Source organism: Tupaia chinensis, unplaced genomic scaffold, assembly GCF_000334495.1.
Source record: "Tupaia chinensis unplaced genomic scaffold, TupChi_1.0 Scaffold143466_1, whole genome shotgun sequence".
NCBI classification, from domain to species: Eukaryota; Metazoa; Chordata; class Mammalia; order Scandentia; family Tupaiidae; genus Tupaia; species Tupaia belangeri.
In genome coordinates, this window is record NW_006203310.1 from 82,246 (window position 1) to 89,173 (window position 6,928).

A 6,928-nucleotide genomic window follows, 5' to 3' on the forward strand; every position below is an offset into this window, starting at 1 on the left:
TCTATTTCTATTTTCTCCTACCTCTCCTCTCATAAGAAATCAATAGTTTTTAACTGTCAGAGGGCATATGCACTAGCCAGAGAGAGAAAGACACACAGAAAGAGGGATATATAGAATGGACCCCCCCAGTAGGATCTGATCATATTGCAATCCCTTCTCCTTCATTTCTCCATACTGTAAGGATTTTGGATATGCACACACACACATATTTGGTATGTATTTCAAGCCACCAGGACTGGAATTGAAACCATGGTTAGCTGTATGGAATCCAACTCCTTTAATTGTTAGGCTATGGACCCAACCCAATAAATAAACTTTTAAAAAGTCACTCTAGACTTAGTGGCTTAGAACAATGACAAACATTTATTATCTTCCACAGTTTCTGGGAGTAAAGAATGTAGGGGAATATTTTTTGGATGGCTCTAACTCAGAGTTTCTTGTGAGGTTCCATTGAAGATGTTAGCCAGGGCTATAGTCAAATTAAGGCTGGGCTAGGGTTAGAGCACCCACTTCCAAGGTGACTCGCTCCAATGACTGATAAGTGATGCTGGTTGTGGTGAGAGAGCTTGGTTCCTCTCTTCACGGTCATCTCTACAAAGCTGCGTGTATGTCCTCATGATATTGGTGTTAGCTTCCTGGAGAACAAACTGTTCAAGACACCAAGGTGGCAACTGTGTTGTCTTTTATGAACTAACTTCTGAGATCACACACTATCACTTTGCAGCATCCTGTTCTCAGGAGGGATCGCCACAAAGACTTGAATACCAAGAGACGAGGACCATCATGGTTTACCTTGGAGGCTGGCTAGCACAGCAAATGTTAATCTTATTCTGGGAAGGCTAGGGGAGCTAGAATTATACATACAGTCTCACATTTACCAGAGGTACACATGGCACTTCCTGAAGCAGAAATACTTGCTCCAAAGTCATGAGCATGTTTTTTTAGGCTGGAGTCCTCCTGCTCTGCTCTCTGCACATGGAAATCTAAGTGAACTCAAGTGATGAACACGTAGCTGAAATGACAGTTTTGTTGCCACCCATAGATCCTTTATCCTATCCTGAAAATCCCTTCTATTGATTTCCTATCATGGACATAGTTTCTTTGCTTCTCAACACATCCCCTACTCCTCATCAACATGGATCTGTTCTGTGACCCATCTTCTTGAATATTTCTTTTCATCCAGAGTTTAGAATCTCTAAGTCTGGACTATTAATGCAAGCTAGTGGGTTAGGAACTCATTTGGTATATTTGCATTCTAACTACCATTCAAAGCTTTAGCCCACAAAAATGGATGCATGTGGGAGGTTTTGTCATTTGTAGACAGAGGGAGAGAATTTCTACCTCTTCAAATCATACCAAGTTGATTCAAACCATAATTTCATGCATTCTTTCATTCAGTTCATCATGGATACTATGAACAAAGGTAAGCAAAACATTTTGTAGGCCCCACAACTGTACGATGTGGAAAGATTAAACATAAGGCTCCTTTCCTAATATTACAAGGAAAGGGAAGGGGAGTACGGGGCATCTCCAAGTGTAACACCCTATGATAAGCATATATTGCTATTTCAATGGTAGATTTGTTCAAATCTTGGCTACACTTAGGAAAAGCTTGTCAGCCAAAAGAAAAATCCAAATTAGTTCCTTTCAGTGCAGCTTTTAAAAAGTACATTTAAAATACCACCCCCACGAACACTTCAGAAGGTACATTTCTGAACCCTATGAATATGAAAACATAATTCACATCTAAGAGTTTAAATTCTGCCTAAAATAAGGCAGCTAACAAATGTTGCCTCCTGAATAATTAAATATTATAAGTGTTAAGAGCTATCAGGGCAGGACATCATGATTTTAGAAACCAACATTACTCAGCAACTTATTCAGTCAATAAAAATGATGCCTGCTCCCTACAGTAACTAACTGTGCTGCTACTAGAAACACAGTGGCAGATGAAACAGAGTACAGTGTCATTGACCTTAGAACCCAGCAGAAAATCATGAATCGAATAAATATTTCAGATATTTATACACAAAAGTAAAAAGGTCTGAGAAGGAACAGAGAGTCCAAAAATAATTTTTGCATCCTTACACTTCAAAAATCTCTTTAATAATTTGCCAGAGGGCATATGTTCTTGCCAGCGAGAGGGAGAGAGAAAGTACCCCCCAATGAGACATGGTCATTCCTCAGTCCTTTTTCATACATTTTTCCATCCTGTATGGATCTTGGGCACACATGCACAGGCACCTGGTGTGCCTTATTTTAGCATATAGAGGAAACAATACAACTTACTTTACAAGTAAGTTGTAAAGTCTGACGATTTGAATTCAAATTCCAGCTCCAAAATTTAGAATATGCCAAACCTTGGTACTTTTTTAAACATTAGTTTCCTCATCAGAAAATAAAACCAATTTCATGGTGTCCTTAAAACAATTGAGATTAGAGGAACTGGGGCAGTAAGAGCTTAACCATCCCACATCACACCTCTGTCTCCCAAGCCCACATCCCAATTGCGGAGCTAGAAGGGACAGGGGAATTGCAGGCCTCTTAAGCAGACATCTCCATCTGAAGTCCCTGCCCAGTCAGGAACTGGAGTAGCCAGGAATGATCAGCCCATGCTATATCTGTCTCCCAAGCCTACTTCCCAGCTGCAGAGCTAGAAAGAAAAAAGGGAGAAATTCTTCTTCAGAAATCTGAACTCAAAACTCCTCCTGTGGGTATCACATTGCAAACCACAGTAGAAGAGAGACATTGGCAGAGAAGCAATTCATAGCTAAAGGGAAGCAAATAAGCTGACAGGTGCAGAAACTTTCTCCAAAGAGTTATCCAAAAGTGAATACATCACCAAATGACTGAAAATCACAGAAAAGCCTCAAGTATGAGAAAACCAGGAAATACATCTCAATCAAGAAAACACAGTAACTCATCTCCAAGTACAGAAAGAAAAAAAGAATTTACCAAAAATTAAGGAAAATTTTCAGAACATTCATGGTGACAAAACTCTATGATATTCAGGAGATATTGAACTCCAGGATATGAGAAAGTCCTTTCATGACTTGAAGGAGGAGATATACAATATAGAAAAGAACCAAACAGAACTTCTAGAGATGAAGACTATAATGCAGGAGATCAAAACCTCCCTTGAGGGACGAGCAGTTAGCATAATGGCCATGTCGCTTAACTCCCATGTAGTCGACTGTGGTTTGAGTCCCGGACATGGTGGCATAAACTTCAACCGGGCATGTGTGTGTACGTGTCCAAGATCCTGAGAGGAGAATGGAGGAGAAGGGATTGTGGCATGGCCATCCCCCCTGGGGGGTGATTTCTCGCTTTCTATTTCTCTGTTTCTCTCTGTCTTTCTGGTGAGCACACGTGCCCTACAGCAAAAACCTCTCCAAGAAAAAAAAAAAAAAGGGCTGGAGCTGTGATACTGGTTTCAGACAAAATAAGCTAAAAGACCAAAGCTGTAAGAAGATATAAAGAAGGAAATTATATAGTTCTTAAAGGACTAGTAAATCAAGAAGATATGGCACATAAATATCTATGTACCCAACTCAGGATCTCCTAAATACATGAAGAAAAGATTCTTAGAGCTACAAGAAAGTGTAGACTGCAACACCCTAATCATTGGGGATCTCAATGCTCCACTCTGTCTTTTGGAGAGATCTAAACAAAAAATAAGCAAAAGGATATAGGATTTAAATTATATCATAATTCAAATGAACTTGACAGACATCCATAGAACTTTCTGCCCAAAACACAAAATATACATTTATCTCATTGTTCCATGGAACTTTTCCAAAGATTGACCACATGATAGGGCACAAAACAAGACTTTACAAATCCAGAAACATAGAAATTATATCTAGCTCTTCTCCAACCATGATGGAACTAAACTTGAAATTAACTTCAGCAAAAAAAAAAAAAAAAAAAAAAAAAAACTCAAAAATACATGAAAATATAAGAACTAAAAAACCTACACCTGAATGATTTTAGAGACATAACCTATGGAACACAAGAAAGGCAATCATAAGGGGAAAGTTCATAGCAATTAACGTGTATAAGAAAAAGATGGAGATTTGATTTTCAGCGAGGTTTAATCGACTTTATTTATATTTTTTGAGACAGACAGACAGAGAGAGACATAGAGACAGAAAGCGAGAAATCATCCCCCAGGGGGATGGTCATGCCGCAATCCCTTCTCCTCCATTCTCCTCTCAGGATCTTGGGCATGCACGCACACGCGCCCGGCGTGAGTTTTAAGCCACTGGGTCCGGGATGTGAACCGCAGTCGACTACGTGGGAGTCCAGTGACATAGCCATTACACTAACTGCTGGTTCCCTAATCGACTTTTAATACTTTCAAGAGAGTTTTTGATTTCCTGTATTACAGACTTCATCTCTAATAGCTCCATCTGATTCTTTCTCAGAGTGTCCATTTATTCTTTTATATTGTGGAATGATTTCCTAATCTCCTGAAGTTCATTGTCTCTTTTCTGTTCCAACTCATAGAATTTGTTCCCCATGAACATTCTAAATTCTTTATCTGACATTTTGGTAACATTTTCAGATTTTAGGAGAGATGGAGGAGAGTTACTCTGTTCCTTTGATGGAAACATATTCCCTGGCTTATTCAGACCTGAGACTCTTCCACTTCTAGCCATTGGAAGGTGTATTCACTTCTGAATACCTCTTAGGAGAACGTTTCTTCGACTAGAAGCAAGTGTGTTTCCCTTTTGCTGTGAATTGATGAGTGCAGAAGTCTCTCTTCTGTTGTTTGTAGCAATGTGATCTCAAGAGAGTTACTCTATTCAAGAGTCTGAAGAGTACTATCTACGTATTCACAGGTAGTTCAGTACAGGGGAAGATCACAGGGAACCCTACAATACTACAGAATTTCAGAACTGTGATTCTGGATCTGTCTAATCCCTCAGGCAGGGTGGAGGATGAGGAAGAGAGGATAATGTAAGAGGAAAGAAAGAATATTTCCAAAATAGACAAGCGGGATTACATCTGATTAAAAAGCTTCTACACAGCAAAGCAATAGTTAGAGTGAGTCAACAACCCTCAGAATGGGAGAATATATTTGCAAACTATGCCTCAGACAAAAGACTGATAACCAGAATATAAAGGGAACTCAAATGGCTTACTCAAAAAAAAAATTAATCAGCCCTATTAAAAGATGAGAAATGAGCTGAATAGACAACTCTCTAAGGAAGACATATGAATGGTCAAAAAGTATATGAAAAAATGCTCAACATGCCTTATCATAAGGAACATGCAAGTCAAAACCACAATGAGATACCACTTAACCCAGTAAGAATAGCAAACATTTAAAAAAAAAAATGAAAAGTGCTAGTGAGGCTATGGTGGAAAGGGAACTCTCCTACACTGTTGGTGGGGATGTAAATTTGTACATCTACTGTGGAGAACAATATGGAAGTTCTTCAAAGACCTTCAAATAGAACTACCATGCGATCTAGTAATTCCACTCCTGAGTATCTACCCAAAGGGAAAGAAGCATACTCAGTCAGAAAAGTGCTTGCAAATTCATTTTTATTGTGTTAGTATTCACAATTGCTAAGACATGGAACCAACCCAAATATCCATGAACAGATAAATGAATTTAAAAATTATGTCCTATGTACACTATAGAATACTGCTAAGCCAGTGAAAACAACAAGACCCTGGCACTTGGTAGAAAGTGAATGAATATGAAAAATTTACTTCTGAATGAAGCAAGTCAGTCTATGAAAGAGAGACATGGCATGGGACCACTTAATATATACTAAATATCCACACTCTGCAGTGGAAATTCAAAGATTGGAGGATAAAGAATCATGAAAAACCGTTGCAGATACTGGATATAGTGTGGGAAGAGGTGAGAGCTGGGAGAGTGTGGGAGGAAGAGAATCAAAGTGAAAAATAAAGAGGCAAGACATCTGGGGGACACAGAAGTGGAAAACTGTCTGTTGATGATAGCATGTATGTATGATTTCTTTAACCAGACTGGTGTACAGTGTGTTCATGCTGGGAAAATTAATTTCACAAACTGTGTTGCTATATTGTGGTTACATGTATAAAATAATTTTTTTAATTTGAAAAAATAAATAAATAATGCAAGTGTGTAAATAAAGGAAGAAAATGAGAGAGAAAGGAAGGAAAGAGAGAGAGAAAGAAAGGAGAAAAACCAAGAAAGACAAAGGAAAGAGAAAGGGTCAAAGGAAAGAAAGAGAAAGAGAAAGAATAAAAAGAAAGGAAGGAAAGGAGGAAGAGAAGAAAGGAAGAAAGAAAGAAAAAGAAAGAGAGAGAGAAAGAAAAGAAAGAAAGAAGTAAGAAAGAAAGAAAAATGAAAGAAAGAGAGAGAGAGAGAGGAAGAAAGAGAGAGAGAGAGAAAGAGAGAAAAATTTCAAAAAAAAAAAAAAAGGAAAAAGAAAACCATGCCAGGCACATGGGCATGCAGGCCCAAAGTCCCAGGAGGAGAAAAAGGGCCCTGAGGGGTGATTTCTCACTTTCCCTCTCACCATTCTTCACTGCTCTCTTCAGAAGGCACATGCACTCTATGGGGAAAAAAACTTTAAAAAATATTTAATTCATAATTATATTTTGGAAAGTTTGTTAAAAATACCAAAGGTTTAAAAGTTCATGGGGGGAAAGGAATTGAAGACAACTGTAAATAGCAGAGATAGTGTGATAAGAGGGTGGGAAAGGGCAGAGGGTCAGACATGGGGTTATATATATATATATAGCTTAGGGGATGAATGTAAATTAATTAATTTTTTAAAAAGTTTCAGGAGATAAAAAAAAACATGAAAACTGTTTTTATTAAAAATTTTTAAAAATGCATATTTGATAACTGCAGTAAGCTATATAGCCCCAACTAGGTCCTTCTTTATAGTATGTTCATTCTACTCACTGAGGTTTATGCCTA